The 26,856-nt window shown below is 50.3% G+C and overlaps 1 protein-coding gene across 11 annotated transcripts in view; it reads right to left on the reverse strand.

Annotated features, from left to right (window-relative positions):
• TOGARAM2 (TOG array regulator of axonemal microtubules 2) overlaps positions 1–22,473 on the reverse strand; it is a 75,620-nt gene extending 53,147 nt beyond the window's left edge. For 10 of the 11 annotated variants that reach the window (XR_013526702.1, XR_013526703.1, XR_013526701.1 and 7 more), the window contains exon 1: positions 11,620–11,860. The gene's annotated coding sequence lies outside the window, so the exon portion shown is untranslated. Of the gene's footprint in view, positions 1–11,619; positions 11,861–22,408 lie in introns of those variants that run through there. The other variant, XM_035272927.3, reaches the window with a different exon arrangement.
• Positions 22,474–26,856: the final 4,383 nt, after the last annotated feature.

Raw genomic sequence — 26,856 nt, forward strand, 5'->3', positions numbered from 1 at the left:
TATGCCAACTCCCTTTTCTGAGCAACAAATCCCAACTCAGGAACTGAGAAACCTGCCTTCCACCTGGAAGCCAGCCAGCCACTACCCCACCCAGGCCCCAGAAGGCAGAGCAGCTCCTAGCAACTCTCGACCCAAACACAGGCTGCAGCCCAGCCCAGCGCCCACCCCAGCACCCACCCCAGGACACAGCTCAGTGCACAGCCCAGCACCTACCCCAGCACCCAGCCCAGCACCCAGCCTAGCACACACCCCAGCGCCCAGGCCAGCACCCACCCCGGCACCCAGCCTGGCACACAGCCCAGCACCCACCCCAGCACACAGCCCAGCACACACCCCAGCACCCAGCACAGCACCCAGCCTAGCACACACCCCAGTGCCCAGGCCGGCACCCACCCTGGCACACAGCCTGGCACACAGCCCAGCAGCCACCCCAGCACCCAGCCTGGCACCCATCCCAGCACCCAGGCCAATGCCCAGCCCAGCACCCACCCCAGCATCCAGGCCAGCGCCCAGCCCAGCACACACTCCAGGACCCAGCCCAGCACACACCCCAGCACACACCCCAGCACCCACTCCAGCACACAGCCCAGCACACAGCCCAGCACCCACTCCAGCACACAGCCCAGCACCCAACCCAGCATGGCCCCAGCCTCCTTTCATGCTCAGAACCTCAAGACATGAGTTCCCTGTCTGAGGAGAATTTTCCCCACAACCAGGGAGAGGGGAACTCTCTAAAGCTCTCTATTTAACATCTGCTGGGATGAGGATGTGGTCACACGGTGATGAAAAGCAGTCATGAACCCCTGTAAGACATGGCACCTCTCCCAGGCAAGGCGAGGAAAGATTCTATTCCACAGGTACCATGGAATAGAACACCTCAAACTTCACCCCCTGAGCTAGGGAAAAGGCTCAAGAGACCAGGCAACTGGTTTCCAGACAACACCCAGAAGGAATGTGCCGGGCTGGCACAGACTTTCCATGGCTGAATGACAGCAAACGAGCTGGGGTCCTGGGGTCTGGGGGCTGTGAGAGCAGCAAGTCCTACCTGTTCCCCGTACCCCTAACCAGAGGATACACTTTCTATAAAAATTATATGCACAAGAGCAATATTTAGCTAAAGCCCTTGTTCTCCTTGGCTACAGATTAGAATAGCCTGGGAATCAACTAAAATTACAGATTTCCAGTCCCCACCTCCAGCCCCTACTGAATTAAGTCTAGGAAATAGACCAAGGGGATTTTTTTTTTCTTTAACTTCTGATTTTTTTTTTTTTTAATGGAATCTCACTGTCATCCAGGCTGGAGTGCAGTGGTGTGATCTCGGCTCACTGCAACCTCCGTCTCCCAGGTTTAAGTCATTCTCCTGCCTCAGCCTCCTAAGTAGCTGGGATTACAGGCATGTATCACCATGCCCAGCTAATTTTTGTGTTTTTAGCAGAGACGGGGTTTCACCATGTTGGCCAGGCTGGTCTCAAACTTCTGACCTCAAGTGATCTGCCCACTGCAGCCTCCCAATGTGCCGGAATTACAGGGGTTAAGCCACCATGCCTAGCCTTAACTTCTGATTTTGATGTTCAAACAGGATTGAAAACCACTGGCCAGTAGTTCCGATTCACTTTATAATAAGACCTCAGCCCTATTTCTTACCCTAGGCTGTCAGAGTGGTCATTGCTGCCTCAGTTTCCCCAAAGCGATCACTCTCTTGGAGGCTAAAGACTTGAGCTGCCTGAGGGTACAGGATGCTTAAGTTTCAATAGCCACCCCTACTGCAATGGGCCTTCTGAACAAGACAGTTCTCCCACCGTGGTCTCCTCAGTGGTCAGAGGTCAACAGGCCAAGGCAGTCCAGCTTCCCCCCATCCCCAGATATCAGCAGCATGGCAAGGAAACCTGGAGCCAGTCCACAGCTTGCCAAGGCATCCCCTCCAGCAGAGCCCCTTTGAGACCCTCTCAGGGTCTACACCTTCGACCCTTCAGATCCCAGGGTCTACAGTACAGACTCCTAGGTGCCTGCCCAAGAGGAGGGGCCAAAGCTGCTAACGGACAAACAGTCTGACTTATGTGGGTACAGTGAGAGGCGCCACCCCAGGAAATCACTTTGGCCCAGGGGCCTATGGGAACTGAGTGATCCATATCAAAACTATAAAAGTCAGAATCAGGAAGTCCAGCACAAGTGTGGACAGAGCACAGACACCAATGAGCACCTGATCCCCATGGCACAATTCGCCGAGGCCCCATCACACTGCTCTGGATGCTAAGGTGTTCCTCTACCGTTAGAGCAGCCAGGCCTGACCCACAGGGCTAAATGAGCCAGTGGATTCTGGCGACATCTTGTCCTCACCTCCTGATGCTCTGAATTGCTCCACCTGGCTGGCTCCTCCCCTCTCAGCCTGCATTTCCCGGCCCAGGGAATGGAGTGGCCCAAGATAAGTGACCATTGTCCCCTCCTTCCATTACCACTATGGCTACAGAGGTTCCATAGTGACCACACCACAGGAATGAAGAAAGGTGACAGCGGGGACTCAAGTTTCAAGTGGAAAGTGAACGAAAGCTAACTAAGTCTGGCACGGTAAAGATGGTCAGCCCCAAGCACAAAATCCCAACTGCCTGGGGCCTCGCACAGTCCACAGGGAGCACCCAGCTCCACGTCCACCCTGCTCCCAAGGAGCTGAGCAGAGACTCATCCCACCCACCACAGCCCTGGGGCTGCCACTCCCCCAGCTTCTCTTGCTGCCATGATACCACCCGTCTGCTTTAAGGGACCTCCAAGAGGTCTCCAGCCAGAATTCTCATCTCCTCAGACAGAGCTGGTGGGAATACACAAAGGTGACAGAGAAAGAAAGGAGGAGTGAGACAGGCTGAGGGGAAAGGTGGCAGCATTTCCAAACCCTCATTCTGGAAGTAAATCATGGTCCCCACTGACATACTCTTGGAAGAGAGGCCTCAGATCCAGGCCCGCCTCCCATCTCACACCCCACAAGCCAGTATGCACCCAAGTGGCCAACTCAGAACTCCTAGAATGCTGGCTGTGGGCTCAGATACAGCGGGGCTGGAATCCTGCACCGGACCCTCTTGCATAAACTTGGGAAGCTGATTTAATTCCTCTGAGCTTCAGTTTCTTCATCAGGAAAAAACATACCAAGAAGGAGTTTCATTGGGAAAAAATGAAGTAATGTTAGCAATAATAGTCCTATTGCTGGCATATGGTAATTGCTCCATAATCTCAGTGTGAATCTTCCTTCTCCTTTCCTGGGGAAAAGCAACACCCCTGCCCCCCCCACACACACACACACATACACACACACACTCACATGTCCATACACTCACACTGTCTTTAATGTCATGACAGGCCAGCACTCCATTCCTGTAAGACAGACCCAGGTGACACAGACACCTCTCATGGGGAGGAAACAGATGTGCCTATAGAATAAGGGGCTCAAACTAGATGTTGCCTTTGACCTCCAGCTCCCACCCATGAGCCCACACTCCTAAGCAAATCTGTAATGCCAGGCAGAGAGGGTAGACGGTCACTGTCATGCCAGGCAGGATGAAGTAACCCTCCCGCAGAGACGGCCACTTCGGGAAACCCTCCATACTGTCCGGCCAGGGCACCCGGAGATGGTCCATGGAAAAGCAGCATCCATGCTGGGCCTGGGAGTGAGATCTAAACGGGTAGGAAATGGGATGTAAATGGGTAGGAGTAGGAGAGGCATTCCAGGCTGAGGAAAGGCATGGAGGAAACGCACCTGTGAGTCTGGGGTCTGGCGAGAGGACCCAGGCCTGGGAAGCAGGATGAGGGCCATCGGGGGACACCCAGAATGCTCTGTCAGAGAGTCGGGGCTCGCTCAGCAGCCCAGGGAAATTCCAAAGACTGTTCAAGGAGAGGAACGGCATTTTCTGATCTGCAGTTTCATACAGACCCCGGGAGTGGGACTTTAGAGGAACTTCCTAAGGGAGGAGAGCCTCTGACAGAATTAAAGGACTGAAACGTAGCGATGTTAGCCCAGCCTCTGCACGAGGCACCCAAAATTAGTAACTTAACCATTATCTGACACTGATTACATGGTTTAGATCGGACGGAACATGCCTTCCTGTATCCTGTGCTGCCTCCCTGAGGATAAGGAACAGCTACCGGCCTCCACTCACCACCACTCACACACATCTCACCCTCTGCCCACCTCTGCTCCCCCATGGGAGGCAGCCCATTCCGTAGACCTCCAGGGAGGACTCCAGATGTTGTCAGGTGACCAACTTATGAGGCTCTGACCTCCAGAGTTCGGGCCATCACTGAGAATCTGAGATTCACTCACTCATTCAAACACGTCATTGGCACTAGGATATGAAGGGGAGTAAGACTAAAATCCAGCATCTGCAAGCTGTGTGACTGAAGGCACATTGCTAAACTTCTCTGAGCCCCAGCTCTTTTAACTGCAAAATGGAAATCATGCTGTAATCTCGGCACTTTGGGAGGCCAAGGGTGACAGATTGCTTAAGTTTGAGACCAGCCTGAGCAACATAGTAAAACCTCATCTCTACAAAAATACAAAAATTAGTCAGGCGTGGTGGCATGTGTCTGTAGTCCAGGTTACTTGGGGGGCTGAGGCCAGAGGATCACTTTAGCACAGGAGTTTGAGGCTGCAGTGAGCCGAGATTGTGCCACTGCACTCCAGTCTGGGTGACAGAGTGAGACCCTATCAAAAAAACAAAACAAAACAGGATAATGCCTATCTCACTTCAATATTGCATTTAATAAAATATGAAAAGCAGGCCCAGCACGGTGGTTCATGCCTATAACCCCAGCACTTTGGGAGGCCGAGGCAGGCAGGTCACTTAAGGTCAGGAGTTCAAGACCAGCCTGGTCAATATGGTGAAACCCCATCTCTACTAAAAAATACAAAAATTAGCTGGGCGTGGTGCCACATGTCTATAATCCTAGCTACTCAGGAGGCTGAGGGAGGAGAATGTCTTGAACCTGGGAGGTGGACGTTGCAGTGAGCCAAGAGACTACACCACTGCACTCTAGCCTGGGCAACAGAGCTAGACTCCATCTCAAAAAGATAAATAAATAAAAATACCTGGCCACAAGGGAGTGCCCAGAGCTAAGGAACGGCCCAGGAACAGCAGCACTGAGCAGAGATGGGCAGAGGAGAGGCCTAAGGGAGTCTGAGCAAGGACAGCCAGGGAGGCCAGGGGAGCTGGCGCCAGGAGAGCCAGATGAGCAGAGAGTGCTTAGAAGTGTCAGCTCAGGCCAGGCGTGGTGGCTCAAGCCTGTAATCCCAGCACTGTGGGAGGCAAAGGCGGGCGAATCACCTGAGGTCAGGAGTTCAAGACCAGCCTGGCCAACATGGTGAAACCCTGTCTTTAAAAAAAAAGAAAAGAAGAAGTGTCAGCTCAGCCAATTGGATGTGACCATTAGGGAATCGTCGGGAGCTTAGTGAGAGCAATGTCTGTGCCTGTGGGACTGTGGGGGTGTCGCAGAAAATGGCTGTGGTCTGAGGCATGGGTGGAAGGTGAAATAGAGACGGTGGATCCAAACAACGCTGGAGAAATGGGATGAGAAAGGCAGGGACTGGGGAGTCGCTGGAGGACAACGAGGGTGGATGAAGTTGTGCTGTTTATTTGTTTGTTGTCTGTATTTTTCAGGGTAGGAGATTCTAGAACATGTTCACAAGAGGAGGAGAAACAGCCAGAAGGAAAAGGCTGAAGACAAGAGGGAGGGAGGGAGGGGAGCTGATGGAGCAGGAGCCCAGCGTTCACAGCCAAGGGAGAAGCGCACAGGCTGGGCCAGATGGGAGCACCAGTCCTTGGGTACTGGAGGAAGAGTGAAGAGTCCTCTGGAGGGTGAGGTCAGGAAAAGAGAAAGGACACATAGAATGCCCTTGATATTGTAGGTGAAGAGGGAGGAGAGACTGCTGCGCCTGAGAGCTGGACTCAGGGGAGTGTGAAGTTCTGAGCCGCCGCGGGGGCACATCCCGCCTGCAGAAGAACCAAACCATTCCTTTCTTTTCCTGTTCCAGAAACCTCTATCTTTATTAGGAGGGCTTTCTACAGGCAGCACCCACCCTCGTGATTTCAGTTGCCATCTGATGACTGGAACTTCCAAGTGGAGCCCAGACCTCCCTCTCTGGAGCCACAGACAAGCTGCAGGGAGCTTTGGATGGCTCCACCTGCACATCCATCTTTATTAGGTTGGGGCAGGGCTGGTTTCCACAATGACCCTCAACTCGGCCACTCCTAGAGCTGGCGGTCCCAAGAGCCACTTCACCCCCAGCTGGGATACTGATGTCCATACCCACCAGACCCCCTGTGGGGGCATCCAAGGTCCTCCCCCTACTACTCAAGCCCCTGACTCCAGCTGTGACTGGCATGTGGGGGCCAGCAGGAAGGCTGTTCCCAGATGAGAACCCCCCCACCACAGCTGGGCGCCTTCACCAGCTCCGGGGCCACCACTGCTGCAGACGGCGTCTCCTCCACTATTCCTAACACTCCTGCGACCACTCTGTTCTCAGACACTATGAGGTGCAGCCAGCCAGCAATTCCACAGAACACAGACAAAGGGACAAACAGCTCCAGGCTCACGGCAATAACAGAGTAGCTGCAGTGTGACTGAATGAACGAATTCAAAACTAAAACATATCTTCTAGACAGTCTTGTTGAGAAGAAACTCAGTGAAAGAATGAACATTTCTTAGTTCCATCTTGCTACGTACCCAGGCAATGTACTACATGCTTCCAAATATGTCATTGAGTTTTGGAAATAGAGAAAGTACATCTTTTCATCCTCATTTTATAGATAAGATGACTGAGGCTCAGAGAGGTTAAGTAACTAGGCTGAGGCCACAGAGCTAAGTGGCTAGTGGTTTCTGCTCATGGAGGGGTAGAAGGTAGTATTTCAGGGCATGCATTCGGGAGTCAACAGACTTGGGTTCAGTTCCACCACCTACTAGCTGTGTGACCTCAAACACATGATCAGAGTTCTCTGAGTCTCCATTTAACGTCTCCATTTAAATGCAAAATGGAAGAATATTATCTCCAAGGTTATTGAGAATATTCCAAAACATATGAGAAACATTTAATAGACTGATTAAGCCCAAGGGCTTAATCCACAGTGACTATTAATAGTATTGGCTGTTTAGTAACTGTTTTGCTGTGTTCAGATGTTCAGGGAGAGGGGAAATGTCCGTTTTGAAAGTCTTTGGAGCCGGTGCGGTAGCTCACGGCTATAATCCCAGCACTTTGGGAGGCCAAGGCAGGCAGCTCACCTGAGGCTGGGAGTTCAAGACTAGCATGACCAACATGGAGAAACCACATCTCTACTAAAAATACAAAATTAGCCGGGCATGGTGATACATGCCTGTTATCCCAGCTACTCAGGAAGCTGAGGCAGGAGAATCACGAACCTGCGGAAGGAGATTGCAGTGAGCTGAGATCTCACCATTGCACTCCAGCCTGGGGAACAAGACCAAAACTCCATTCCAAAAAAAAAAAAAGTCTTTGGAGCAAGAAGCTACAGAGGCCTGGCTGAGGCTGGACAGCAACAGAGAGGTGCCACCTTGTGCAGTGGGCAGTCCTTCCATTTCCTGAGCTGTCAAAGGTGAGCAGGAAGCAGTGGGCAGGCTGGGGCAGGACACTCAGAACAGGGGTCAAGCACTGCCTTGCTGAGAAGAACCTTTCTTAATGGAACAGTCTGTTCAGGAGGCAGTGCACACCTGCATCTGATGACCTCCCAGGACAGGGCAGAGGAAGTGGTGAGAAACTCAAAGGAGCACTCCCAAACTTTTTGTGCCCAATACAGCTGAGGAAATGTGGCCATCCATCCGTAATAGCAGCTCAGTGGGGTGTCTTGGTTTGGGGTGGGTGGGCCACAGCATTTGAAACAGCCCCTCCCAACCCCAGGAAATTCTGATGTGACAATTAATGGTCTAAACGATATGGGAAAGCCTAGGGTGAGAAAAAGTTTTATTTAAGCTGCTTTCGAAAAAATTAGATAGGTGACAAGCAGGACTGCCATGTTTAACTGTCTAGGTTGGGCACTGCACAAGGGCATCCTAATTAAGGAGACATCTCCAGCTTCCCATCAGGGCCTTCCCAAAATGTCACCTTGCCATGGCCGTGCCTCGTCAGAGAAAGTGCAGTGTGTTTCCGAGGACTAAGGTTTTTGGAGGGGTTGGATGCTACTGTATCAATCCTGCCTGAAATCACACAGCCATTGGCTGGGGCTTGGGAGTCTTCTGCCCGCCCTGAGATTTCCACCATTGAGGTAAGAGTTATCCTAGCACTTGGTCATAGTCCTGGAGTCTTGAATGAATAATGGCTTGGTCCACTGCCCCAGGAATGCCTCCTGCAGGGTTTGGCTGATCAGTTGAGGATTCCTGCCCAGTAACTGGAGCTTGAATCTTTAAACTATAGACTGTGAATACACACATGTACTTGGAGGGTCAGAAGGGACTAGGAAACAAGAAAGCATCATGTCCAAAGTCTCAGCAAAGATGTGTTGACATGGCTCTAGCATCTGAATGTCTGTCACATCCCAGGAAACGACGCTTGGCAAAGACCTCCCTGCAAGAAGCCCAGAAGACTTCAGACCCCAGCCCTGTCCCTTCCCAATGGCCCACGAGAAAGTCGACTTTCCTTGAGCAGGAGCTAGCATGTTGCATGTGCCTCTCCAGGGCATACACTGGGTTTTGCCTGGGAAACGTAAATGCCTTCTGTGGAGGGACTTTTTTTTCTGTCTTTGTTTTATTAAAGAAAAATCCAAGACCCAGGAACGGATGTGAGTTGGGCCAAGAACCAGAGGTTTTAAAACACAAAATGGGAAACTCAGACTTCCAGGCAGTGGCTCTGGAGCCTGGCTCTGTAATTCAAACACCAAGAAGTATGTGGAAGAGTGATTGGTCCTCCAAGAAGAAGAATGGAGGAGAGACATGGAGGAGTAGGGAAGGCAGAGAGAAAAATGGAGCTCAAAAGCCTGAGCATCATGAGGGGCTGAGATCACTGAGAGCAGAGGAAGGGAGGCACCCAACAGGGAAGGAAAGGGGAGAGGAAGAAGATCTGGGGCAGAGGCCCACCCTCCTGGTAATCAAGAAAATGCAAATGAAATGCTACCACTGTCTCACAAAGATGGGCAAAAATTGAGATGGGTATCAATGCCAAGTGCTGGTGAGAGCACAGAGCAATGGGAGCACTCATGACAGCTGGCAGGTATGGTGCAAATGGGCACAACCCCTTGAGAAGGCAGTCTGGCTTTACCTGATAAAGCTAAAGATACACAAACCTAATGTTCAGCAATTCCGCTCCTAGGAACCCACCCTTGAGAAAATCTTGCACAAGTGATCCAGGAAAGCAGTTCAAGAGTGTCCAGAGCAGCTCCATGGATAATGACCAAAATCACGAAAATATCTAAATGTCTAACAGGAGAATGAAGGAATAAATCGTGGTGCGCCCACAATATGGGATATTACAGGGCAATGAAACCAACAACCACCCCACTCAACACAATGGACGATGCCACAATGTAATGTTTAATGAAAGAAGTGAGACCCAAAAGACTACACAGAGTATGACCCTACTTCAGGCCAGGCTCAGCCAGGTCTCGAACTCCTGGCTCAGGGGATCCTCCTGCCTTGGCCTCCCAAAGTGCTGGAATTACAGGTGTGAGCCACCACGCCTGGCCCATGCATGCATTTCTAAACACTCAATGTAATTTTGTCTTCCTTTGAATTTTATAGAAGTAGGGTCATACTCTGTGTAGTCTTTTGTAATTCCAGCACTTTGGGAGGTCAAGGCAGGGGGATCTCGAGGTCTGGAGTTCAAGATCAGCCTGGCCAAGATGGTGAAACACCATCTCTACTAAAAAGACAAAAATTAGTCAGAAGTGGTGGTGGACACCTGTAATCCCAGCTACTCGGTAGGCTGAGGCAGAGAATTGCTTAAACCCAGGAGGCAGAGGTTGCAGTGAGCCAAGATCACACCACTGCACTCCAGCCTGGGTAAGAGAGTGAGACTCCGTCTAAAAAAACTAAATAAATAACGGTTAGCTGGGCATGGTGGTGTGCACCTGTAGACCCAGCTACTTGGGAAGCTGAAGTAGGAGGAATACTTGAGCCTAGAAAACAGAGGTTGCAGTGAGCCGAGATCATGTCACCGCACTCCCACCCGGGGGACGGGGTGAAACCCTGTCTCAAAAAATGAAGGGAAATTAAATTAAAATAGAAATGCAGACATAGATGGAAAACTTGATAGAAAAGCCAGGAACAATTCGGAGCATGATTAAGCCTAAGGGGAAGGGAGGCAGCTGTGATGAGGACAGGGCTGTGGGGGTGGGTTCTGGGAAGCAGCCAGTGTGACTATTTCTTGACCTGGGCAGTAACTACATGGACATTCACCTTATAATTATCCCTCACACTGTGCATGCATTTTCTGCATTCTTCTGTCTGCAATAATAAACTTCCAGTGTCCGTGCTGGTGAGCAGAGTCTGGTGCGTCAGAGCAGGCTGCGGGGTCAGCAGAGGAGATGCTGCCCCCAGAGCAGATCTCTCCAGAGCTCAGGTGAACTTCTCTCCATCCCTTGCCCCCAACTATGTTCCCTCTTTCTTCAAATCTGCTAGTCTCTGGCTCCATGGGCTGAAACTGAGTCAGTCCTGGGAGCCAGCCAGCCTGTGGCTAGAAGGTGGCAGGGCCATCTCCTGCAGGTCATTGGTACGAAGGGCAAGGAACTGCCCCGTTCAGGATAGAGGCGATTATGGGCCCCTCACACCACTACCCGGGGCCAGGGACCAATGCCCTGCAGCCGGCCTCAGTGATGCTCCAACAGAGCAGGGGCCCCATCCCTACCCTCCCCACACTCCTGAGGACATGCAGCCTCTGAGGTCCTCCGCCAGCACCGGCCCTTGCCCTGGAGAAGTGACTAGAAAACCTTAGTTTCAGGACACTGAAATGTGCTCCAGAAATAAACACCCCAATCTCCACCGTGACAACCGCATCAACAGCGGTAACTTCTCTTCCGCACATGAGCTAACGCGCTGCTGCCCTCCTGACTGTCCCCAGGCTCACACGCAGCACCAAGAGAGGCTTTGTTTAAACCCCTCCTCACACATGAGAGACCTGAGGCTCACCGAGGCAAAAAGCCAAAGTCCACACAGCCAGAAAGAGGGGTGTTAGAATGCAAACTCAGAGCAGAGTCCCTCCAAGGCCTGTGTTTTCGTGGGGTGCCCCAGCACCCCCAAGCACGGTGCCGTCCCCATAGCATGCCCCCACCCTTTCCGGCACTATCGCCCGCAGCACCCCAGGGAGCCGTTGCCCTGTGAGGGTTCTGCACTCAGAGGTCATGACTCAGGGAAGGGCCAACCCAGGCCAGCCCCTCCTTCCTTGGCTCCCAGCGCTCAGAGAGCAGTGAGTCCCACCTCCTCCCTTAGAGCCGCCACATGAAGGCCCAGAGCAGGTCAGGGACCTCCCCACCCTCACACAGCCTCCATGTCACGGCAGGATGCCTTTTCTTTCACTGTACCTTTGTACTTGCTCCAGTTCGAGTCCTTGTCCCTCCCTCCAAGGACTTCAGAGGTCTTGACCCGCCCTCCCTTTTGCCTCCCCGAAACAGGTGGCTCAGTGGACCTATCACCTCTCACCTCTCTGTCCAGAGGCCAGACCCCTGTCACTGGAGGAATCCAGGGTCCTTAGTCTCTGTAGAGACGTTGATGCTCATGGGCCCAGCGAGGCAAGGATGGGGCCACCCCAGGCCTGGCCCACCCTGGTTCCCCCAAGCCACGAAGTCCTAGGCCACAGCCTCCTGTCCGGGCAGGTGCTGGGCGGCCATGAGCTCCGCTGCTGGCGTGCTCCAGCTCTCAGCAAAGCTCTCCTTGAATAAACAAGGCTGCATAGCAACCACTCTCTGAAGGAGCGCAGAGCTCCCTGCGTGGGGGAGAGACAGAGCCAGGAGACTTTTCCCCTTGGTCTCATTGCCTCTGTGGCTCACTCAGGCACAGGCACTCCCAAGTGGCCGATCTGTCCTCTGGGGTCATGGACACCACAGAAAGAGAGCATACTGGGGCCCCCTGCCTGGTGGCCGCAGCCAGGAAGTGCAGAGCAGGCTTGGCGCAGGCATGTTGTTGGCGGTGGAACCCCTGGTTTTGCTTACGTGGCCTCTGGGCTCAATCTGCTTCTGCTTACTAGCTCTTCTAGAGACAGAAGGGCAGAGGGAGCATCCAGGCCTTGGCAGCAGGCAGAGCTGGGTTTGAATCCTGATCCTGCTACTTCCAGCTCTGTGCCCTCTGATCAGAACTTTACCTTTCTTGACCTCAGTTTCCTCATCTATAAAATGGGTACAGCAATAGTACTGACTTGATAGGGTTTCAAAGGTGCCTGTAACAGCTGTAGTTTTGTCTAGCACTTGGTAGGCTCTCCATCACTTCCCCAGAAATCCTTGCAGAGCAGGAAGCCTGTGGCCTTCCTCCCAAGCAGATTTCTCCCCCTTCACTTTTGGGAAATGGGATCCTAGCAGCTCATGTGTGCTTCCTCACTGAGCCCAGGCTCCTGGGCAGAAATCCCAGGCTGGCATCCTCTCCCTGGAATGACAGCCAGTCCCACTCCTCACACTACCTCCTTCTAGCCCTCACCATCTGGGGGGCACAGAGCGGGAGCCAAGGACTCCATTTGTATGCAGGCTTGCAAACAGCCACTTGCCCAAAGACTCTGTGAATTTTCCCAGGCAGCTCCTCCCCATATTCCATATAGAGGAATCGGCAGGTGTGTGGCACACGCAGGGCGGGCTGGTGGGAGGCTAGCTATACCTCCATGAGGCCCGCTGAAATGCCTGCACACAGGTAGCTCCTTCCTGGGACTCTCTCCTCTTCCCTGAGATGGCCAGTAGGGAGCAAGGAAGGAGCAAGGAGGGCAAGTCAACTGTGACTGAGAACAAGGTCCCCCTGGGGCAGGTGCTGGCCCCGAGCCAGAGGTCAGTGGAACTCCTGAACTCCCTGCAGCAGAGCCGCACTTCTTCCAAACCAGGAATGGTGTCTGCATGGATTCCCCCGGGAGACAGGGATGCAGGTGCCCAAGAGGTTACAGGTGGGGAAGAGAGGCCTGGCAAGGTAAGCCCTGGCCCCAAGCCACACAGCTTGTGAGTGACAGCAAGTCACTATGGGAACCCAGGGTGGGGACGTGACAAGGTAGGTTTTCATATCCCTCAGCTCTGCGGGGGAGACAGTGTGTACGCAGCTCCCCCAAAAGCCATCCTCACATTGCAGCTTGAGTCAGAGCTTCTAGAACACAGATCCAATGGCTGTGCCCTGCTGGACGCCCCTCATGGCTCCTGCTGTCCTTGGAGTAAGGGCCAGACTCAGCACCATGGCCGCCAAGACCCTCCAATCAGGCCCCTCCAATCAGGCCCCACTGAATCCTCCTTCGGCTCCCAGGCTCTTCAAACTGCCTCCACTGGATGGCCAAGCAATGCGCGTTCCCATAATGGGGCGGCCATGCTCTGTGCCAAGTGCTAGGGACACAGGAGGCAGCACAGCCTGCCCTCGGGAGCTGAGTGATGGAAAGGGGCCCCAGCAGGTAACGCCCTGCTCATTTCTGTGTTGCCTGCCATAAGGGAGCACGGGCAGGCTGCATCGATAGCAATAACAGCTGTATTGATAGCACAGCCCTTAAGAACCAGGGCTCTGGCTGGGCATGGTGGCTCACGCCTGTAATCCCAGCACTTTAGGAGGCTGAGGCAGGCAGATCACAAGGTCATGAGATTAAGACCAGCCTGGACAACATAGTGAAACCTTCTCTCTACTAAAAATACAAAAATTAGCTGGGTATGGTGGCACGCACCTATAGTCCCAGCTACTCAGGAGGCTGAGGCAGGAGAATTGTTTGAATCCAGGAGACAGAGATTGCAGTGACCTAAGATCATGCCACTGCCCTCCAGCCTGGGCAACAGATCAAGACTACATCTCAAAAAAAAAAAAAAGAACCAGAGCTCCGTCCGAAGCCCCTGGATTCCTGACTGGATTCTGATCCCAGCAATGACATCTCAGGCAAGAAACAAATTCTCTGTCTTGGTTCTCCCTCCCTGGGGTGGCTCCCGTCACCCTCAGTGTGCCCCCCCAGGCATAGAGCACAGACTCACCCTCACTGTGACCGTGGACAGAGAGTGAAACCCAGGGGCAGTGAGGTGTGACATCCACATGAAACCCTCAAGGCAAGGAGTAGGTGAGGAGCATGTGTGGAAACCACTGAGGCAAACTCAACCTGAGTCCCAGGCCTCAGGGGGAGCCAGGAGCTGCCCAGAAGAATGGGGGTGCTCCAGGTGGGGAGGAGAGCCAGGCTGCCACCTAGAAGCTCTCTGGAACTCCACTGAAGAGATCTCAGAAAGAGACATGAATCCCAGGACTCAGTCATTTGTTGTGACTTCTTTTCTCATTCTAAAAAAATATTTTCAGCTGGGCACAGTGGCTCACGCCTGTAATCCCAACACTTTGGGAGGCTGAGGCAGGCTGAACACTTGAGGTCAGGAGTTCGAGACCAACCTGGCCAACATGGTGAAATCCCATCTCTACTAAAAATATAAATGTTAGCCAGGTATGGTGGTGTGCACCTATAATCCCAGGTACCCAGGAGGCTGAGGCAGGAGGATCACTGGAGTCCAGGAGGCAGATGATGCAGTGAGCCAAGATCATACCACTGCACTCCAGCCTGGGCAACAGAGCAAGACTCCATCTAAAAAAAAATACATATATATATATCTTCATCTATATATTCATACTTAATTTTGTTTTCTTTCTTATGTATTATATATATTTATAAGGAATACATATTTAATATATAAAAAATCCCCTTTATATATATAGAAAATATATATGTCTATAATAAATATGTATATTACGTAAATATGTACTTTTATATATTAAGTATTATTTCTTATATAATATAGTATATATTAAAAGTATATATTTGATATATATATTTTAAGAATGAAAACAAAATTAATATATTCATACTTAATTCTGTTTTCTTTCTTAAAGAAGCCCCCAAATTGTTTGAGCCTCGACCTCGCAAAGCCTAGATCGACCCCTGGAGGAAGGGCAGCCAGACCCTTGGAAGGAGGTCAACAGCTAGGAAGGAAGCCAGGTGTCGCCTTTCTCTTCCAGTGCCCAGTGCTCCCAGTGGTCTCCCCGACTCTCCTGGGTGTGCTCACACTGGCCTGGCCCGCCCCAGAACCGATGAACAAACACTTGATGTGGATGAATTAAACCGACTCATGATACAGACTCACAGGCTGGGAGGAGGGCTCTTGAAAGAATCCAGTAAGGAGCCTCGTCCACATCCACAGGGGATCGCCCCCACCAACCCCGGAAAGCCGCTCCAGATTTCAGAGACCAATATTCTATAACTTTCCGTGCTGATGAATTTGGTTAGTGGAAGACTACTAAATTCTGGTCCTGTTCCTCAGTAAATAATGTCACCAAGAGTCCTCTTGGCCCTTGTTGATTTGTAAGTGAACAAACCTGTTTCTATGTCTAGCACCATGAAGGACTAGGTATCCTAATCGCATCTCCCTTTGCAAATGACCTGGACAGCCTGTGTCCGGATAGTCTCCTGATCACAGAGCTGGGCTATTAGCGGGGACTTCACTGAGGGGTCTTCTCCTCCCCCTGCTCTGGGATGCAGCTGTCATGCTCCTCCTCTCTCCCAGCCTTTGCTCATGCTGTTCCCTCCACCCCAAAAGCCTTTCCCATATCCCTTCTGACCCCTTACTTACACCTATCTCTGGCTTATGGTGGCTCACTCCCGTAATCCCAGCACTTTAGGAGGCCAACGTGGGCGGATTACCTGAGGTCATGAGTTCAAGACCAGCCTGGCCAACACAGTGAAACCCCATCTCTACCAAAAATACAAAAATTAGCTGGGCATGATGGTGCATGGCTAGAATCTCAGCTACTCATGAGGCTGAGGCAAGAGAATCGCTTAAGCCCAGAAGGCAGAGGTTGCAATGAGTCGAGATTATGCCACTGCACTCCAGCCTGGGTGATAAAGAGAATTCATCTCTTTTTTCTTTTTTTTTTATTTTGAGACAGAGTCTTGCTCTGTCACCCAGGCTGGAGTGCAGTGGCACAGTCTTGGCTCACCACAACTTCCACCTCCCAGGTTCAAGTGATTCTCCTGCCTCAGCCTCCCAAGTAGCTGGGACTACAGGCACATGCCATTAAGCCTGGCTAATTTTTTGTATTTTTAGTAGAGATGCGTTTCACCGTGTTAGCCAGGATGGTCTCAAGCTCCTGACCTTGTGATCTGCCCACGTCAGCCTCCCAGAGTGCTGGCATTACAGGCATGAGCCACCACACCCGGCCTGAGACTTCATCTCAAAACAAAAACAACCAAAGACAAAATCCTTATACCTATCTCCCTTAGCCAACTCCCACCAGCTTTAGGGGAGCCCTTGCTAACTCTCTAGGACTAAAAGAGGTGCCTCTCCTCTGCCTTTCTAGAGCCAGCACTTCCCCTTCACAGCACTGCTCATCCGCTGACTGTAACTGCTTGCCCTGTCCCAGCCCACCAGCCAGACACACAGACCTGGACTGTGAGCTCCCTGGGGGCAGGATTCTTGCCTTATGTCTCTAGCACCAGCCAGGGCCCATAATAGACATTCAACAAAGGTGTTGAGAGAGCGACACCGACCTGCCTCCACGTGGGAGAGGAGATGGTGAGTGGCATAAGAAACCCTCCCCTGCAACGTTCACCATTTTTCCCAGGACCAGACCTGAGATCCAAGCTGCAAACCAGAGTCTGAGTCCCATGCATTGTATGGCAGGGAACAGGTAGGGGGAGTTCTTACCTAATGTGCTGGTGTTGCCCCGTTATAATCCAGGATCATCCCAGGCCCAGCTGGAGGTCAGATCCCAGGGAGCATGTGGTACGAGGGCCCCTGGTAGGGATCCTAGGAGGTGGAATGCTCAGGCACCACTCCGTCTCTGCCTCTGGGGCCCACCCCTCAGGATAAGGTGTCCCCAGGCTAAGGATGGTTGGCATATGGCATGGCCAAGGCTTCCAGGCAAGGGGAGAGAGAGTTGGTTCCAGTCCTGACTTTGTCACCATTACTGTGTGCCCTCCAATAAGTCCCTGCCCTCCTTGGGCTTCCAAACTGTCATTTGTGATCAGACACTGGGTGACCTCCTGGTCCCTTGGAGCCCTGATGCCCTGTGTCCTGGGCCCTGGCCCCGGGCTGAGGAGAAGGGATGGAAACGCTCCTCCCTTCACAGGCCACGCACCCCCAGGCAGCAAAGCAGACAATGGAGGCAAGCTGACACTGCCTCCAGACTGACTCTGCACTGACTCATCTCCCAAAATACCGCTGCCCCACCCCCTCCAAGACCAGCCCCAGCCCAGAGAGCCTGGAAAGCCCTGTTGGTACCACAGTCTGGGTGGGGGTGCTCAGACCCTGCCAAGGACACAGAACAGGCCCCTCCCAACCAGCACCTGCTGCTGGGCTGGTGTGTTCCCTGAGAAGTTCCTGGGAAACTCTAGAATAATATATGCAACCTAAGCACAGGATCAGAGACAGGACCCGGTCATGCCCCTCTTCTCACAGAGGATTGAGTCACATGGGAATTCAGTGGTGTGACAGGTGGTGACAAGGCTTTCTGGTTATGCTGCTTTTGGCCCCGGCTGCCCTACAGGGCTTCTCCCAAGAGAAGCCAACCCCTTGCCTCACATGGGGTGTGCCTCTCCCTCCTTTCTCCCCTTTCCAGAAAAGGTCATGTCAGAGAAGAGCAGCTCACTGCCCCACAGCCACAGGAAAGCTGGAGAGATGGAGGACCAGGGGAGGGGAGGAGTTAACAGGTGAATAAATAACTCTGGAAGCTAACAGCAAAACAGAATTTGATATATTTTTATAAGAACATGCAAAGAAATAAGAAATATGAAAATGTGCCAGGTGTGGTTGCTCACTTTGGGAGGAAGAGGCAGGTGGATCACTTGAGGTCAGAAGTTCCAGACCAGCTTGGCTACCACGGTGAAACCCCATTTCTACTAAAAATACAAAAAGTTAGCTAGGGGTGGTGCCAGGCTCCTGTAGTCCCAGCTACTCCAGAGGCTGATGCAGAAGAATCACTCGAACCTGGGAGGCGGAGGTTTCAGTGAGCTGAGATCATACCATTGCACTCTAGCCTGGGCAACAAGAGCGAAACTCTGTCTCAAAAAAAAAAAAAAAAAAAAAAAAATACATAATCTGCACATTCTGCACATGTACCCCAGAACTTAAAGTATAATAAAAAATATATATGTAATCTGTCACAGGAGTAGAGGGGAAAAAGAAAAAAATTTAAGAAAGAAAAATACAGCATAAATAACTCAGTATGAATATGACTATAATAGAGGGGAAAAAAATCAGTGAATTTTAACATAAAACCATAGAAATTACTCAATAGCAACAACAGAAAAAATACTCTGAAAAGAAATGAACATGGCAGGCCGCAGTGACTCACGCCTGTAATCCCAACAGTTTGGGAGGCCAAGGTGGGTGGATCACTTGAGGTCAGAAATTCAAGACCAGACTGGCCAACATAGTAAAAGCCTGTCTTTACTTAAAAAAAAAAAATTAGCCAGGCATAAGTGGTGCATGTCTATAATCCCAGCTACTCAAGAGACTGAGGCAGGAGAATCCCTTGAACCAAGGAGGCGGAGGCTGCAGTGAGCTGAGATCAAACCTCTGCACTCTGGCCTGGGTGACAGAGCAAGATCCTGTTCCAAAAAATAAACAAAATAAATAATAAATGAGCAGAGCCCCAGGGACCTGTGGGTCTACAACAGGGTATCTAACATTTGTACGACTGGAGTTCAAGGAGAGGAAAAAGGATGTGGGTCTGAAAAAGAATTCCAAGAAATAATGGCTGAAAACTCTCCAAATTTGAAAAAAAAAGATACTAATTTACAGATTCAAGAAGCTGAACAAACCCCAAATAGGATGAACCCAAAGAAATCTACATCAAGACTCATCATTAAGAGGCCAAGGCAGGTAGATCACTTGAGGTGAGGAGTTCAAGACCAGCCTGGCCAACATGGTGAAACCCTGTCTCTACTGAAAGTACAAAAATTAGCTGGGTGTGGTGGCACACACCTGTAATCCCAGCTACTCTGGAGGCTAAGGCAGGAGAATCGCTTCAACCCAGGAGGCAGAGGTTGCAGTGAGCCAGGATTGTGCCTCTGCACTCCAGCCTGGGTGACAAGAGAAAGACTCTAAGAAAAAAAAAAATATATATATATATACATATATATATACACACACACATATAATAATCAAAGTTCAGAAAACTGAAGGCAAAGAGAACGTCTTGAAAGCAGCTAGAGATAAACATCCCATTGTCTATAGAGAAACATAATACAAGTGAGAACGGATTTCTCATCAGAAGGCATGGACAACCTAGAGAATGGCAGATTTTTCCAATACTGAAAGAAAAAAAATCTATTAACCCAGGATTCTACATTTTTCAAAAACAAAGATGTAATCAGGACATTGTTAGGTAAAGAAAACTAAGAGAATTTGTCACCATCAGATCCACCCAAAAGGAATGGCTAAGGGCAGGCTAGTCGTAGTGGCTCATTCCTGTAATCCTAGCACTTTGGGAGGCTGAGGCAGGATGATAACTTGATGCCAGGAGTTTGAGACCAGCCTGGGCAACATAGCAAGACTCTGGTCTCTTAAAAAAAATTTTTTTTTTAATTAGCTGGATGTGGTGATGCACACTGTTGGTCCCAGCTACTTGGGAGGCTGAGGTAGGAGGACTGCTTGAGCCCAGGAGTTTGAGGCTGCAATGAGCCATGATCATACCACTGTACTCCGGCCTAGCTAACAAAGTGAGACTGTGACAAAGAAAGAAAGAAGAGAGAGAGAAAGAGAATGAGAGAGGGGAGGGGAGGGGAGGGGAGGGGAGGGGAGGGGAGGGGAGGGGAGGGGAGGGGAGGGGAGGGGAGGGGAGGGGAGGGGAGGGGAGGGGAGGGGAGGGGAGGGGAGGGGAGAGGAGAGGAGAGGAGAGGAGAGGAGAGGAGAGGAGAGGAGAGGAGAGGAGAGGAGAGGAGAGGAGAGGAGAGGAGAGGAGAGGAGAGGAGAGACAGACACTAAGGAAAGTACTTCAAACAGAAAGGAAGTTCTTCCTTGGCTATCCAAGGAAGAAGGCAAGCAGGTGAGGACAGGCATCTGGATCAGAGCCTGGGGGAGCTGTTGCTCCAAGCACAGAAGGAAAATGCCAAGTCTGTGTTGAAATCTGTTCTCATCACCCTGTGGGAGGGATGTCAGCCAATCACAGCCCATACAGAGGAAAGAGGGCATGATGGGGCAGGACTCTCGACCACATCATGTGAGCAACAGTGAAGCTATAAAGAGGACTCAGAGGCAAACGCGAGGGCTCCATTCCAACAGTGGTGGGACAACCAGCCACACGGGATTGAACTTGGCCCTGTGGCTTGCATACTAATTAACAGGAGTGTAGGAGGACAGACTTCTTAACAAGTGGCTCTAACAAAAGGCTTTCCAGTCACAGACGTTTTGAAAAAGCCAGACAGCAGCAACCTTCCAGGACATTTCATAGAGAGCAGGCTCTTTCCACCCCAACCTCCCAGCCCTGCCAAGAACCTTTCTAGCTCAGGGACCCCGGAATATGGAGTACATGTAAGACACAGTCCCCTGCCTGCCAGGTGGCGCCTATGTTCTCTCCCAGCTCTAGTCTGGAATCATGCCTTTGGCCAGACCTCCCTCAGGGCCAGTGGGACTCTCCATCCTAGCCATTCTCCAAGTGTGTTTTGTGGAACAAATGAAGACTGTGGAAAGAAATATGGAGAGGTTCTATGGTAGGGGAAGTTTGGGAAACGGGCTTCAGTAATGCTGAGGCTGGGTCTGAAGGTGGCGAGTTCTCTGTTATAACAGTCAGTGACACATAAACTCCTTGTTCCACTCTTTCCCCTCTTCTCACCACTGCACTTGACTAGTCTAAATAAATAATGCTGGCTGGGCGCAGTGGCTCACGCCTGTAATCCCAGCACTTGGGGAGGCCGAGGCAGGCAGATGGCCTGAGCTCAGGAGTCTGGTGACAAAAGAACAAAATCACTCTAGGCAACATGGTGAAACCCCATCTCTACTAAAATACAAAAAAAGTAGCTGGGCATGGGGGCATGTACCTGTAATCCCAGTTACTCAGGAGGTTGTGGCAGGAGAATCACTTGAGCCTGGGAGGCGGAGGTAGCAGTGAACTGAGGTCATGCCACTGCACTCCAGTTTGGGCAATGGAGTGAGACTTCGTCTCAAGAAATAAAATATAAATAAATAATACTGAGCTCATTTCTTACCTATCCCTCATCTCAGGGCCTTTAATATACACTGTGTATTACAATGTTCCAATAAAAGGTAGAATATGAAGCAATTTCCAAATCTATATGACCATGTAAACCTGTTTGTTCATAAAATCTCTCTTAAGATCGGAGTTTTCAAGAACACACATTACAGAACTCTGCAAAACGCTGCTCTAATCTGTTTCAAAGTTTCCAAAGCAACTAGCCCAGAACTTGAGCACAGTCGAATAACACATTTATCATTCAATTTAAATATTGTACTTCTCAGAACCATCAAGAAAAGTCAGATCTCAAGAAAGGTGTCCAAGCTAGGCAAGGTGGATCTCTCCCCGCAGCTGGCACAGGATCATCCTCATTAGTGCCCTTCAGAAAAGTTGTCAGAAGCAAAAAGGAAGAAAAAGTCGGGAAATAATACCTCAGAGAAGACACAAAACCAGCCTCATGGTCAGAAGTGAGAGAACGTGTCTTCCCACCTCAAGAAACCTGATTGAGGATCCCCCACACCCCATCAGTCCTTTCTCTAGAAACTATACACTACCAGCTGAGTATGGTGACCCATACCTGTAATGCCAGCACTTTGGGAGGCTGAGGCAGGAGGATCTCTTGAGCCTGGGAGTCCCAGAACAGTCTGGGCAACATAGGGAGACCCCATCTCTATAAAAAATTTAAAAATTATGGAGCTGGGCACAGTGGCTCATGCCTGTAATCCCAGCACTTTGAGAGGCCGAGGTGGGTGAGTCACGAGGTCAGGAGTTCGAGACCAGCCTAGCCAATATGGTGAAACCTCGTCTCTACTAAACAAAACTTTAAAAAATAAATTAAAAAAAAATTAGTCAGGCATAGTGGCGCACACCTGTAGACCCAGCTACTTGGGAAGCTGAGTTGGGAGGATTGCTTGAGCCTGGGAGGTCAAGGCTGCAGTGAGCTCTGATCACACCACTGCATTCCAGCTAGGCAACAGAGTGAGATACTGTCACATAAAAAATTAAAGAAACTATAAACTCCCACCAAACACAGGCCTTTTTAGCAATTTCAACCCCCCTCTGGAATATAATTGACAAAAACTTTCCAGAGATTCCCACTCCGTACCTGAGGAGTCAGACTTCACGGGAGCTTTCAAAAGCAAGAAGTGCAGTCCCAGCTCTGCAGCCTTCAGGCCTGCTGGCACAAGCTGTCAGCTAGGGCTCCCAGGGAGGGAGAGGAGGGTGAGAGAGGACATACACTTCCTCCTCAAGGAGATGAGCCAGGGCTGGCCAGAGTGAGAGCCAGGCCTGAAGGTCTCTGGGCACTGGCTCTGTTTGATGTGAATGGAAGAAAAGATTCCTGTTTCTCACGGTTCCCCTGGGTGACAGTTACCATGGCTATAAATCAATTTTTGGTGTCCGTCAGTAGCAAATTGAATAGAAAGAGTCCACTCTCTCAGAGCCACAGTCAGACAGAGCCACACATGAGGAGGGAGGTTGACAGCAAGCTCAGGGTCAGCCAATCGACGCAGGTGGGTGCGTGGCTCCTGTGAGCCCCCCCCACTCCCCCCACCCCGGGCTTCTAATAGGGTGCACATGCAGCCCCATGGCACTCACCACCAGGGAGAAGCAGCTTGACACAGCTGGATAGTGATTAACTCCCTTTCCCCACATTAGTAGGCAGGATACCCATGCTCTGAAAGACATTCCCTAGAATGCCCTAAGGAAATGTTTAAAAACAAGCCCCAGAGAGTGAGCCAGGATCCTAATGGTTCATTTAACCATCCGAGGTACCACTTACTATTTGCCAGTCTAAGCACTTTACATATTAGCTCATTGTCTTCAAAACAACCCTTTGGGTAGGTACTATTATTATCCCCACTTTACAGATGAGGAAACTGAGGCTCAGAGAGGCCACTCAACTAGCAGTGGTCACAAAAGGATTAAAACCCAGTTTATCTAATTCTGTAGCAGCTCTACTCTCTTGTCAAAACTGCTGGGATCCAGACGCAGCTCTGTCCCTGGGGCCTCATGCAAATCATTAAACTTCTCTGAACCCCATTTTCTCATCTCAAAAATGAGCGGAAAAAATTGTTCTCCTGCCTATGTCCTGTGACTTTTGTAAGAATTACATAGAAGACAACCCAAATTTAAGGAAGCGAAGAGAAAAGAAAAGAAATTAACAATCATGAGGCATCTACTGTGTGTCAGGGCAGTTACACTGTTACTTATAGGAGTTATCTCTCATTCCAAAGTGGCTTTCTGAAACTTCTCTCTCATTCCAAGGCCAAAGGCCTGGTCAGAGACCTTGTCTTCAGGAAGCTGGAGTCTAGATCCCAGCAGAGGTCTGTCTGGGGCCAAAACTTTTGTTTGGGCATTTTTGTTTTTCTTCTTGTACACCAAGATGTCATGGGTACAAAAGTTAATGACTCACTGGCGTGAATGACCCAAGTCCCATTGGGCCTCTGTCTTCTGGCATCCTCATTTGCCCTGCCAGCGTAGCTTCCAACTTCTGCATTTGAGAAAGGTGCCCACCCAGGACCAAACCTGCTGCCTCCGACTTCACTGTAGCACTCACAACTGCTGTGCCACCTTCTGCCAGGCAATGCCCTTGACCTCTCAGAGGTCTCACATTTCAATGAGGCTAAAAGCAGAGCTGAAAATCTCCATGGCAAATTTCAATCCCCCAGAGAGAGCCAGCAGTGCAAATCTTGCAATTCTCCTGAAGCCCAGCTAGCATTCTCCTGAAACCTCTCTGCACAGCCGATCACAGCACTCCATCCTAAAACACATGTGGCCCTTTGTCCTTCTCTCTGTGAATAATGGATGGGATATTCTTCTGGGGAAACCGAAGAGCAAGAACCCTGCCTTTCTCTCGGGCTGATCTTCCCAGGACTCACTGACTGCCTGCACCAATGGCCTCTTTCATCCTAGATGCAGAGAGAGCCAGCTTCCGAAATATTAACCACGATCACAGCAGAGGCAATGGCTCTTTAAAGACCTTTTAAAGGTAACACAGGGGAGTGCTTCACCCAAACTACGTTCAGTTCAGCATGCACATTTTTCTTTTTAAGACAGAGTCTTACTCTGTCGCCCTGGCTGGAGTGCAGTGACGTGACCTCCAATCACTACAACCTCCACCTCCTGGGCTCAGTGGTCCTCCCACCTCAGCCTCCTGAGCAGCTGGGGCCACAGGCATGCGCCACCACGCTCAGCTATTATTTTTTGTATTTTCAGTAGAGACGAGGTTTTGCCGTGTTGCCCAGGCTGGTCTCAATCTCCAGGACTCAAGCAATCCACCCATCTCAGCCTCCCAAAGTCATGCACGATTTTCCTAGGGTGCATATGGGTGGGAGGAAAAGGACAAAGGTATAAAGGACCAAGATGGCCTCATTGCAACCAACAGACACACTGAGGAAATGGGCAAACTCTGCTCGGGGGAGGGAGGAAGGGCAGGGAATGAGGGAGAGAGGGAGGGAGGAGGGGAGAGAGAGAATATGAGAGCAGAACATACCCACGAGTCTAGAAACCAAGGCGGCCAAATGTAGAATTTGCTGTGTTATAAAAATAATAATAATAATTTAACTATTAAAAAGAGAGGACCTAGCTGGAAAAGAGATGAAGATAATGGGAATAAATGGAAGAAGGTGTGGTTTTATATCTATTGCTCTATTGACTCTACTTAGGCTAGTTTTGTAACATTGCTGATATTTTTTACTGAACACCTGCAGGTGCTTGTCCCCAGACACATTAAAGACCATTTTACTCGCCCACCATGGGAATCCCAACACTTTGAGAGGCGGAGGTGGGCAGATCACCTGAAGTCAGGTGTTTGAGACCAGCCTGGTCAACATGGCAAAACCCCATCTCTACTAAAAACAAAAATTAGCCGGATGTGGTGGCATGCTCCTGTAACTCCAGCTACTCGGGAGGCTCAGATAGGAGGATCGCTTGAACCCAGGAGGAGGAGGTTGCAGTGGCAGTGAGCCAAGATCGTGCCATTGCACCACTCCAGCCTGGGCAACACAGCAAGACTCCATCTCAAAATAAAAGACCATCTTATTTCATCTTCATGTCCACCCTTTGCATTGCTCTTAACTTCGCTTTGTAGATGAGGAAATTGACACTCGTGGAAGGTAAGCAGCTTGCCAAAGGTCACAGAGTAAGTGCTGGAGGCTGGCTCCTCACCACACTCGCCAGTGCTTTTTCACTGCTGAATTTCCTTATAGGAAAAGACATGCTAGGTCAGCCCACGGCCACCTCAGCGAGGGCCAGTGGAGGGCATTTCACGATAAGAGCTCCAGAGCTTTAATTTCTACATTTTTTTAGCAGAGCAGCCTGTTTGATTTTTTTGTTGCTGTTCTGTTTTCTGAGACAGGATCCTGCTCTGTCGCCCTGGCTGGAGTGCAGTGGTGCGATCACAGCTCACTACGGCCTCAAGTGCCTGGGCTCAAGGGTTTCTCCTACCTCATCTTCCCAAGCAGCTGGGACCACAGGTGCACTCCACCACGCCTGGCTCATTTTATTACTATTTGTAGAGACAAGGTTCCACTGTTACCCAGGCTGGTCTCAAACTCCTGGGCTCCAGAAATCCCCCCACTGTGAATAGGAGGAGGTCTTGATGTGTGTGTGATGGAGTGTATGTTGTTTGCTGAGAGATGAGGAACACTGAGTCACCACCAGGCAGGAAACTGCTAGAATAAGTGAGCAGTATGTACCAGTCACGCACTAATTAAACCAGCTCCCAAAACACAGGATATTTGAGCCTGTCCCCATTGCTGACTCGCAGAGTGTTTTTTGCTTATTTCTGTCTTAGCAGTGAACAGGCACTGTCTGCCTGTTTAGTCTATCTTTATTCTATGAAGAAACACTGAGCACCTGCTTATTAAAAATAATCACTTGCTCACAAAGAATCAATACGTGGGTCAGAGTCTGCTCTGGGCTGACAGCTGGGAAGTGCCGGCGGACCCCGACGGCCCCACTCTGATCCCATTTCTGCACTCTATCTTTGTCTCTGTTTCTTAATTCCTTCAGTGCTGTCTGGGTTGGGGTCTCTATGACCAAGCTGGTCTCGGCACGCTTTGGCCTCCCAAAGTGTAGGGTTTTTTTAATTGTTAAAAGATCCAAATTCATAAACAGTCTAAACTTTGGCAAATATCTCGAAATCTGATCATCTATTTTGGAAACATTATCTGTTTTTGCCCATTCACTTGAACAATGCATTTGTAGAGCACCTTGGGAACATACAAATATAATGTAAAAGCTGCTACTTTCCTTTTTTTTTAATGAAATAAAATTCTTCCTCTTGAAACCTTTTATATTTGCAGACTTACAGACTTTTAAAAATAAAACAAATATGGCTTCTTATGCATATGAAATTTCTCAAGTCTAGAGTTTTACAAACATCTTTGAAATGTAGTAGGGTTCCATGTGAAACCCGTGAGCTGTCATAATACACATGAAAAATGGGTGCCATTTCTCCCGTGCTCGTGGGGAGTAGGCAGCCATTATAAACCTTCATGTGGTGGGGATGACATGGTCTTATTTTTATATTTATAGATACATATGCACATT

Source organism: Callithrix jacchus, chromosome 14 (assembly GCF_049354715.1).
Source record: "Callithrix jacchus isolate 240 chromosome 14, calJac240_pri, whole genome shotgun sequence".
In the NCBI taxonomy this organism is placed as follows: domain Eukaryota; kingdom Metazoa; phylum Chordata; class Mammalia; order Primates; family Cebidae; genus Callithrix; species Callithrix jacchus.